Source organism: Alligator sinensis, unplaced genomic scaffold (genome assembly GCF_000455745.1).
Source record: "Alligator sinensis unplaced genomic scaffold, ASM45574v1 scaffold721_1, whole genome shotgun sequence".
Taxonomy (NCBI): Eukaryota; Metazoa; Chordata; order Crocodylia; family Alligatoridae; genus Alligator; species Alligator sinensis.
In genome coordinates, this window is record NW_005841857.1 from 1,010,441 (window position 1) to 1,019,707 (window position 9,267).

The following is a 9,267-nucleotide window of genomic DNA, read 5'->3' on the forward strand; positions in this document are numbered from 1 at the left end:
ATGGGCACAAGTTGCAGCAAGGGAAGTTTGGTTAAATATTAGGAAAAGCTTTCTACCCAGAGAGGTGGTGGAATCTCCATCCTTGGAGGTTTTTAAAACCTGGCTGGACAAAGCCTGAGCGTTCCCGCCTGCAAGGGGCTGCTTGCAGCCCCCCAATGCTCCACATGCCCCCTCTCTGCCCCCCACCCTCACCCACCACTGCCCCACACACTGGGAGGCTGAGGGCAGGCGGCAGCAGGGAGGGACACTGGGTCGGGACTGGCCGTCGATGCTTACAAATGGGTCTCGGTACAAAAAACGTTGAGACCCACTTGACTAGGTGACCTCTGGAGGGTCCCATCCAACCCTCATTTTCTAGGATTCCCTGATTCTGTGCCCTGGGTTAAGGAGGACGAGGGATTTTACAATGGCAGCACAGTGTTCAGCAGAGTTGGGTTAATTATCAGGGGAGCTGTTTGCTGGGAAGCGGTTGCTATGGCAGCACAAAGTATGGAAAATTCTCAGCTGATTAGGATTAAGCATTGTTCTTCCCAGGGAGGACGTGAGTAAGAGTCGCTCCCGTCGTGCGGAGGCTGAGAGCACCCTGACAACGCGGCAGCGGAAGGATGGAGGCCGCAGTCACCCTACGCGACTGGCAGAGTTTGGGGTGAAGCCCATTGCTACTGAGGTCGTCGAGCGTAATGGGAAAGGGGTCGAAGCTGGCAGGTATCTAGGCTGATCTGGGCTCACTAACTGCCCCATGGTCCTCCGTTTGGCCAAGTGAAATCACCTGCTCTAGTACCTCCCTTTTCCCTGCTGTCTTGGGCGCAGAGGGTCGAGCCCTGGGCTGCTCCTTTTGTTTCTCGCTGTACCGGGCAGTCGTAGGCTCGGAGGCACCGCTCTTATCTAACCCAGCCTCTGTGTTCCTTGGAAGCCGATGCCATTTGCCCAAAAGGTAAAGGAGTTCACCGCACTGAGCAGTTCGCTGGTGTTTTAAATGTGGCTCCCCCAGGACTCCTTTCTGCTCAGACCGAGCTCCTGAGTGAACTCGTTCCAGCACACCGAGCAAACGCTGTTGAGTGCAAATGCCCCAAGACCCTCCACCTCGAAACACAATGTTGATGCAGAGGAGCATAGGGGCGTGTGGCACCTGAATGACACCTCCCACGCATCACTGCAGGGGCATTTGCAAGCCCAGCTTTCTGTTGGGGTTCAGCTCTGGTGTCCACACAGGGTTTTAATGAGTGGGCTTATACCTGACTTTGACATTAAACTGTGCAGCTCTTGGGGGCAAGACCTAAAGGAAAGGGATTCAGTTCCTTTTAGTGCTATATGAAAAGCTTTACCTTTACTAGGCTCCAGCTGCAGAGCACTTTGCACCTGTGCTGATGCACCGGTTGGCAGCAGGGGTGCTGAGGTCTCATCTGCTTCAGGGGGGCTGTGCAGGTGTAACTGAGGGCCGTCCTGCTTGCTGGTGATGGTAATGAGAAGAAGAACGAATCCAGTTTGACCCCTGGCTGGGTTGGTAGCTATAAGTGTGAATCCAAGCATATTTGATCCAGAAGATGCTGAATGAACCTAGGATCACAGAAGCTATCACTTGTGTGGCCCCACGTCAGGGTAGACCCGTGCTTTAAGAGTAGGGGGGAAGCTTTCTGTTGGGCAAGGACCCCTCGCGTGTGCAAGGAAGCAGATAGGTGCCAGCCAGGGATGGTCCGCACCGACGTCTCAAGTGACTCTCTGATAAGCAGGGACTATAACCAGCCGTGGGTTCATCAAGTCTTAGATTTTAAGGCCAGGGGGGGAAACTGTGATCTTCTACTTTGACTCTCTGCATAACAGGCCAGAGAAACTTGCCCCATACCTCTGGCATCCAGCCCGCAATTCCTGGTTGTGCTAGAGTGTGTTTTGCTTTAAAGACCCCAAATAACGGGGAAGGCACTGCCACACTAGATGATGTCCAGTGGCTCGTTACCTTCACTATTTAAAAAAAAAAAAAAAAATCACCTTCTTTCTGTTCTGAGTCTCTGTCCAAGTCCAGCTTCAGTCCAGTCACTGGTTCTTGTTCTCCTGCTTCTCTTAGATTTGGAGCGCTGTCGATTGTCAGAAGAAGCTACAAAAGCAGAGATGCTGGGATGTCTTCCTACTGGTCCAAAGACATGAGTTCAAGCCTTGCTGTGGGCGTGCGTCTAAAATTGCCACCTGTTCACCCAGCTGTTAAGGGGTACCTGGCTATTCAGGTTGGGGAGACAAGGGTGACCAGATGTAACGCTAGCTACATCACTCTCACTGGCTGCAGAAAATGATGTGCCGTAACCACACCAACCTAATAGGCTGCTTGGCTTGGAGAGACTTTCAACTATCAGAAACCTCTTCTGCATATAGATTGAAGAGAAGCCCTCTATCCTAAATTAGGATGGAGGGGCTTGCTTTGTTGGACAGGACCCAAGAATGAAAAAGCAAGGTCACCTCTCTCTTCTTAAGAGAATCATTTTATTGGAAGGGTAGTGTAGGTTTAGCATTCAGATCGGGGTTTCTTTGCATTCCCACTGCCCGTCCATCCATCCTTGGAGGTGTGAGTAGGTTGGACCCCAGGATTTCTGAGCTCTTGTTGGTTGCTCAGATCTGTCATTCCCCAATCCTTCCCAGACTTACAATCAGTAGTGACATGCATCTGTCTGCCCTTTCAGTGGGTATATTAACATTTCTTTGCTTCACTGAAACATTTGAAACTAGATAGTTTCTAGTTGTCTGGTGGACTTGGTAGATGCCAATTAATTGGGATTTCTGTTTTGAATAGTTACACTTTTGGAAAAAGGATTCCTTATCTCCTTCCTTCACTATGATGGACTGTTACATGCCATCAGCTTAACTTATTTATGGTCTTCACTGATAAGGCTGTTGTGTTTTTATCTAAGAAACCTAACACACATACTTCTATTCGAACTAAACCACATCTAACATATTTGGTCACATCAGTTATTCCTACTAAAATGTATAAGCTATGATTTACAGCCTGTTTGCATTATTTAATTTAAGGCCTTCTTTTTTTAGTGTCTTTTCTTGGGTCTTGTGCTCTATTTACGCTGGTTCAGCTGGATGTGCTAATTGTTTTCTTTCCTTTGCTAGGTGTCACATCTGTAGTGGTTCGTGCTGCGGTCACGCAGAAACAGGCCTTCGGGGCCTTCTGCTTCAACCACATTCTTACAGCTTAACCCAGCATTTCTATTATTTAGTTACACATTTACAGCAACACCACGTAGCTCCAATCTTTACATAGTGGGGGATATGTATAAGATGGAGGCACTTACGCCAAGGCCTCTGTGTTCCTTGTGTAAACCGTGATTTAAGTTGGCTCATAACCATCTGTTGTATTGTCTCATTCCTGTTATGGAGAGGAGCAACCTTTCATAGATTTCATAGATTTCATAGACATCAGGGCTGGAAGGGCCCTCGGAAGATCATCGAGCCCAGCCCCCCGCCCAAAGGGCAGGAAGTCAGCTGGGGTCATAGGATCCCAGCAAGATAAGCATCCAGTTGCATCTTGAAGGTGTTCAATGAAGGCGCTTGAACCACCTCCGGCGGCAGGCTGTTCCAGACCTTGGGGGCTCGGACAGTAAAGAAATTCTTCCTTATGTCCAGCCTGAAACGATCTTGAAGTAGTTTGTGACCATTCGCCCTCGTCATCCCTTGGGGCGCTCTGATGAACAAACGTTCCCCCAGATGCTGGTGGTCACCCCTGATAAACTTGTAGGTGGCCACCAGATCACCCCTGAGCCTGCGCTTTTCCAGGCTAAAGAGCCCCAGGGCTCTCAGCCTGTCATCGTAGGGTCTGCTTCCCTGACCTCTGATCATGCGCGTGGCACTTCTCTGCACTCTCTGAAGCTTCTCCACATCCTTTTTGAATTGTGGAGCCCAAAACTGGACACAGTACTCCAGCTGCGGCCTCACTTTATCCTTGTGTTTTGAATCTCCTACTGTAGTGGCTGCATTAAGAATGACACTGCTTGGTTACACGGGTGTAACAGCTTTGCGTGCATCTGGAGGGGATCTGAGCGATGGGATTCTCCAAAGAAGGGGTATCAAAGACTGGAACAGGTTACTCAGAGGTGGTGGATTCTCCATCCTTGGAGGTTTTTAAGACCCAGGTAGACAAAGCCTTGGCTGGGATGATGTAGTTGGGGCTGGTCCTGGGGGTTGGACTAGATGACCTCCTGGGTCCTTTCTAACCCTCATTTTCTATGATAGTACTCTTGCTGAGGTCTCAATATTGCTGTATATAATGGCAGGAATATTTACTTCTTGGTAGTGAAAATATTTCACATGCCACAAACATCTATATTTTTTCCACAGCTGTATCACATCGGTGGCTCAGTCATGCTGGGATTAATATCTACACCCCTGTCTTCCACTTGCTTTGTCAGTTCAGACTGACAAGATCCCAGCTGAAATCAGGAATTCTTCTGATTCAAGTCAACCCTGAATGCACCACCTTTCAGTCAGTACTGTTACATTTCACCCGTGCCCGTTACTCTAGTCTTCCAGGTTGTACATGTCTTTCTGCACAGGATTCAGATCCTCTTCCATATTGACAATGCCTCCCAACTGTCATCAGCAAATTTCATTAATGCCTTCCCACTTTTTGCGCCAAAGTCATGAAAGAAAATGGTTAATTTAATCAATTCTAGCTTCAGCTGTGGAGGCCCTCCACTGTAACTTCACTCCAGCCTTATGGTTCCCCTTTCAATGCCACTGCTTGCCATCTTCCTGGCAGCCAGATCCTTGCCCCTCTTACCTTGTACTATACCACGTGTTTTCCATCTCTGCTGTATCTGATATATTTTGCTAAAGTCCAGATGGATGAAACCCAGGCTTTGCATTTCTTTTGTCTAGAAAATCAGTTCTCTTGGCAAAAAAAAACAAACTAAAAAGATCACATGGGTTTCCTAAAGCAAGATTGTGATAAACCAATGTTGCATTTTACCCCACTTCCCTCCAGGGTCTTTAATTCTTTCCTTCAATATTTGTTCCAGCCTAGGAAAAACCTTAACCTTAACCTGTAAGGCTTGATGAGGATGAAAAATACTGGACAATCCGGCAGAAAACTGACTTTGGGAAGGTCAGCTATTACTATTTATTTTAATGCCTGTCTTCCAAGCATCCTAGGACATAGTCTTGGATGTCTTTGGTGATGGGGAGGGAAGGGGAGAGAGGACTTGCCTAACTAGGGAGGGCATTTCATGCACAGGGGATGGCTTAGATTGATTGGTTCATTGTCACACAGCTTGTGAAAGTGTCATTTGGTGCCTGTGTGCAGATGTAATAAAACTAAGCCTAAAAAAACACCATAGGTGTGCCCCCTTCCTGCCCCTTCCCACCCTTGGTTTTAATTAAGCAAGGATTAGAGTGGCATGGCAGTGATACACGTCCCAGTGGGGACGAGTCAGGAAGTGCTTTAAAACCCTGTGCCAAGCCCTGCAGCTGGTGCTAAGCAGCGATCAGTTGTCTGCTTGCCGCGCTCAATTCCTGAACACCGTGGCAGGCATCCTCTGAGACCCAATAAACCTCCTCGGCGGCTGTCCCATTGCCCTGTTGCCTCTTTAATAAAAGCCGCAGGAACGGGCTGATGTTATAGGCCCAACAGCCCAGAACAGCTGCCCAATGCTGAACAGTTCAGTGATCATCACAGCGGTAGCACGTCTGCGAGTGCCCGCTCCTTCTGCCCGTGTTGTTCACTTCTGGGGGATGAGCAGGGTCAGACACTGGATCTTCCTCCTCCCTAGAGCACAGGCCCCTCACACTTGAATAGAGGGAGAATCATAGACAAGTAGGCCTGGCAGAGCCCTCAGGAAGTCATCTAGTCCTAGCTCCTGCTCAAGGCAGGACCATCCCTGCCTAAACCCAGACAAACATTGCTCATATCTGCACTTGAAATTTCCGCTGATGATGATTCACAGCCTCCCTAGGGAATCTGTTCTGCTGCTTCCCCACTTGCACAGGCAGAAAGTTCATCCTAATCTCCAACCCGAGTCTCTCATGGTGCAATTTAAACCTGTTATTGCTTGTCCTCTCCCCTGCCGACACAGGGCAATGACTTGCCATCCTCTTTGTAACAACCCGTTTCATATTTGAAGGCTGTTATCAAGTTCCCCTCAAAAAAAAAATTTTTTTTTCATTAAGTGTTAACAACATGGGGCCTGAGAAGTAGCGGAGCAATTCCAGCTCCATCAGGTGGAAGGGAGCGTTGCAATAATGGACGTGGCTGCGTCACACACGCACAATATGCTCCCTGCCTCGAAGAAGTTTAATGCGAAGCCGTGAATGACCGGAGGGCAAGACGCAGCTGGGCATGGGGGGTTAGAAGGGGACAGACACGGTGATTATCCGATGTAACGACCGCAGGCTTTTAAGCAAGGTTCTGCTTTGCAGCGCAGTTCTGTTGTATTAGCCCAATGGGATCCCAGCCTCATGTTAGTGTTCATGTAGTTGCGACTCAGTTTACCAGTTTAAAGCCTGGGTTCCCTCTCCCACAGCTTGCCAACCTTGCAAACTCAAACTGGGATTTCCTTATTAAACAGAGCACCTGACGCAGGGCACTGTCACCTCTGAGACTCTGAAGGCTCGTGCCCCTCTGAACAAGCTATAAGGTGCCACACTGCTCTGCCTTCTTTCCAAATTTAAGATAAATTCTTTCATTAAAGATCTGGCAGCTGAAACTGGTAGCAGCTCAGTTGAGGCCTGTCCCAGTTTGCTATGCCGAGAAATGGGAATGGGAAACTTAATTGAAATACTGTGCTAATGGGTGCAATTCACCCTTTGGCAAGGCCGGAGGTAGACTCATGCACTGGTGAGCACCTGGAAATAGGTCGAATTTCCCCCTGAAGGGAACCGCTCCAATTCTGAGCGAGCCCAGGGAACAGATGGGTTGAATTGGAAAGTGCCATTTCTATGCAGTTGCTTTTCAGAGCAGAGCCGGGCTTCTGGGATCCAGGTGTCCCTGCCCAGAGACTGGGGGGAGCCCGAACAAACCTACACGAGAAATCAGGATTTTCAGTGAGCAGGCAGCGGGCCCAGATAGAGCCCACCCTGAGAGCTATGGTGGAAGAAGCATTGTAGGGGGGGGGACAGCGTGCAAAAGTGCAGAACGTGCACGATTAGCCTCCGCTAGAAACGAGCAAAGCCTTGAGCCTCATTCAGAAGGATGCCGCAGAATTAACTCAGCATGTGTGGAGGAGGCAGGCGTACTTACACTGCGTCTGGCTGCATGTGGAGAGGGACTCGCTCTACTCTCTCTGCACAATAAAATGAAGCGTTCAGCTTTTTCGGCCGCACTGCTGTTGCCTCCCATGAGAAGAGCATAACCGCTAGGCCTTCGGGTCAAGAGGTGCTATATTTATGATGTTACATGCTAAGATCCTGATCCCGAGCTCAATGCCTGTCAGGAACAATTTCACTGAAGTCAATGCAGTAACCAGGTTGTAGAAAGCCAGGTAAGAGAGAACTGACTTGTTCTCTCCTCATCATTAACGGCTTTCTAGTGGAGCCTACTGCCTTCAGTGGTGGATCGGAGCCCCACTGCACTAAGTATCCTACCAACATGCGATAGACAATCCCTAACCTGAAGAGTTTGCAGTCCACGGGCTGCAAGTACCATGGGAAGAAAAGAAGCAGCCAATGCAGCTGGCCCCAGACATGGTGCAAAGAGTTGCCAATTAAAAATGCCTTTTCCAAAGAGTTTTTCTTGCTTTCAGCCCCAGCCCCAGCCTCGGATAATCCTCTGAGAAGTGCTTGTCAGGGCAGCAGATGCCGTGACACTGGAGTATCCTGGATAAATACTGCCGGGGCTTTTGACTTACAGGGTAGAAACGGACATTGCCTGACACCTCATTTGTGCCACTATAAAATATTTTACAGCAGCACAACTGGTGAGCAAATAGATGTTGCTACCCTTTGTCACGCCGCAGGAGAGGAAAAGCAGCAGTGTGAAAAAAAGGTAGTAATAGGCTCTGCCACTTGATTGCAGTGGTGCCTACTAGCTCTGTGGTGGGAGAGCAGGGACAGCCTGGGTTGCTCACGTTCTCCAGATAGCCCAGGCAGGTGCCTTGAGGACTGGAGGGTCCCTAAAGCCCCCAAGGCATCTTCCCAGCTTTCTCTGCTTGCAGAAAGGACCCCAGGAAATCTCAGGATGCATCAACAATATGGGGGGACGTGCCCCGAGTCCTGGTGCAGCACCCAACAACATCTGTAGGTGACCGGAGCACAATCGGCTGTGCTGCACTGTCACAGCACAGCTAATCACGCTTCGCAGAAGATGCACGTTGAAACCTGTTTCCTCTCAACAGTGATCTCACTTCCAGGAAGGAGCCTGGCTGGCTGGGAGATGCTTTCTGAGGGTCCCTGCACAGTTACTCAGAGTGACTCCAGCTGTTGCTTTAGTCAAGTGTTAAACACTCCTGCACACATCTGGTAAAAGCATTTGATGGATCTGAGCAATTGCTGCTGGTTCCTGATAAGCCAATCCTCTTTCCCCAAGAAAGCAGAGAGCTGTCTCCCTTGCAACTCTGCTTTCTCCTCTGTCTACCTGCCAGCACATGGAGGATTCACCTTGGTGCACCTCGAGGCAACCTACCCAGCCTGCTGGTGTGCTAACAGCCACACGACTGAGCAATTACAAATATTAATGAATGAATCCATACAGCACCCATCTGAGGTAGCTAAGTGTTTGCTCAATCTTGCAGACTCGTCCCAGGCAGCCCGGTGATATAAAGGGCTGATGTCAGAGTTATAAGGAGACCGGTCTTCCCCTTTGCGAGACCCACCAGATGGTCCCCATTTTGCATGCAGGACTTGGGTGGTGCCATCCCTCCCACAAGGGTACTGGAGAAGGCCCATGTGAGGGGCACAGTCTGTGGGTTGGGAGAGTCTGGTCCGAGCATAGAAAAGGGAGGGGGTGGCTATATTGTCCATCCCCATATTCCTGTATGTCTGGGCAGGCCTTAAATAAGGTCCTGATTGCATGGGGTTTGGGGGGGGGGCAATTGGCCCAGGCTTTATGGGGGGGTCGAGGGCAAGGTGAGACTCTGGCTGGTAACTTTTCTGTTGTGCGATGTTTGGAAGCAGAACTGCTGCCCCATCCTCAGAGGGGCAAGCAATGCAGGGGAAGCCCACCCAGCATGGGAGAAGGGACATCTGCACCAGGGTCAGTTGGGCACTTGCATAACCAGTGAGTGTCTGGGCTGCCCAACCTGCCTTCATATTAGCATAGCTACCACCTCTGTGCTGCTATGG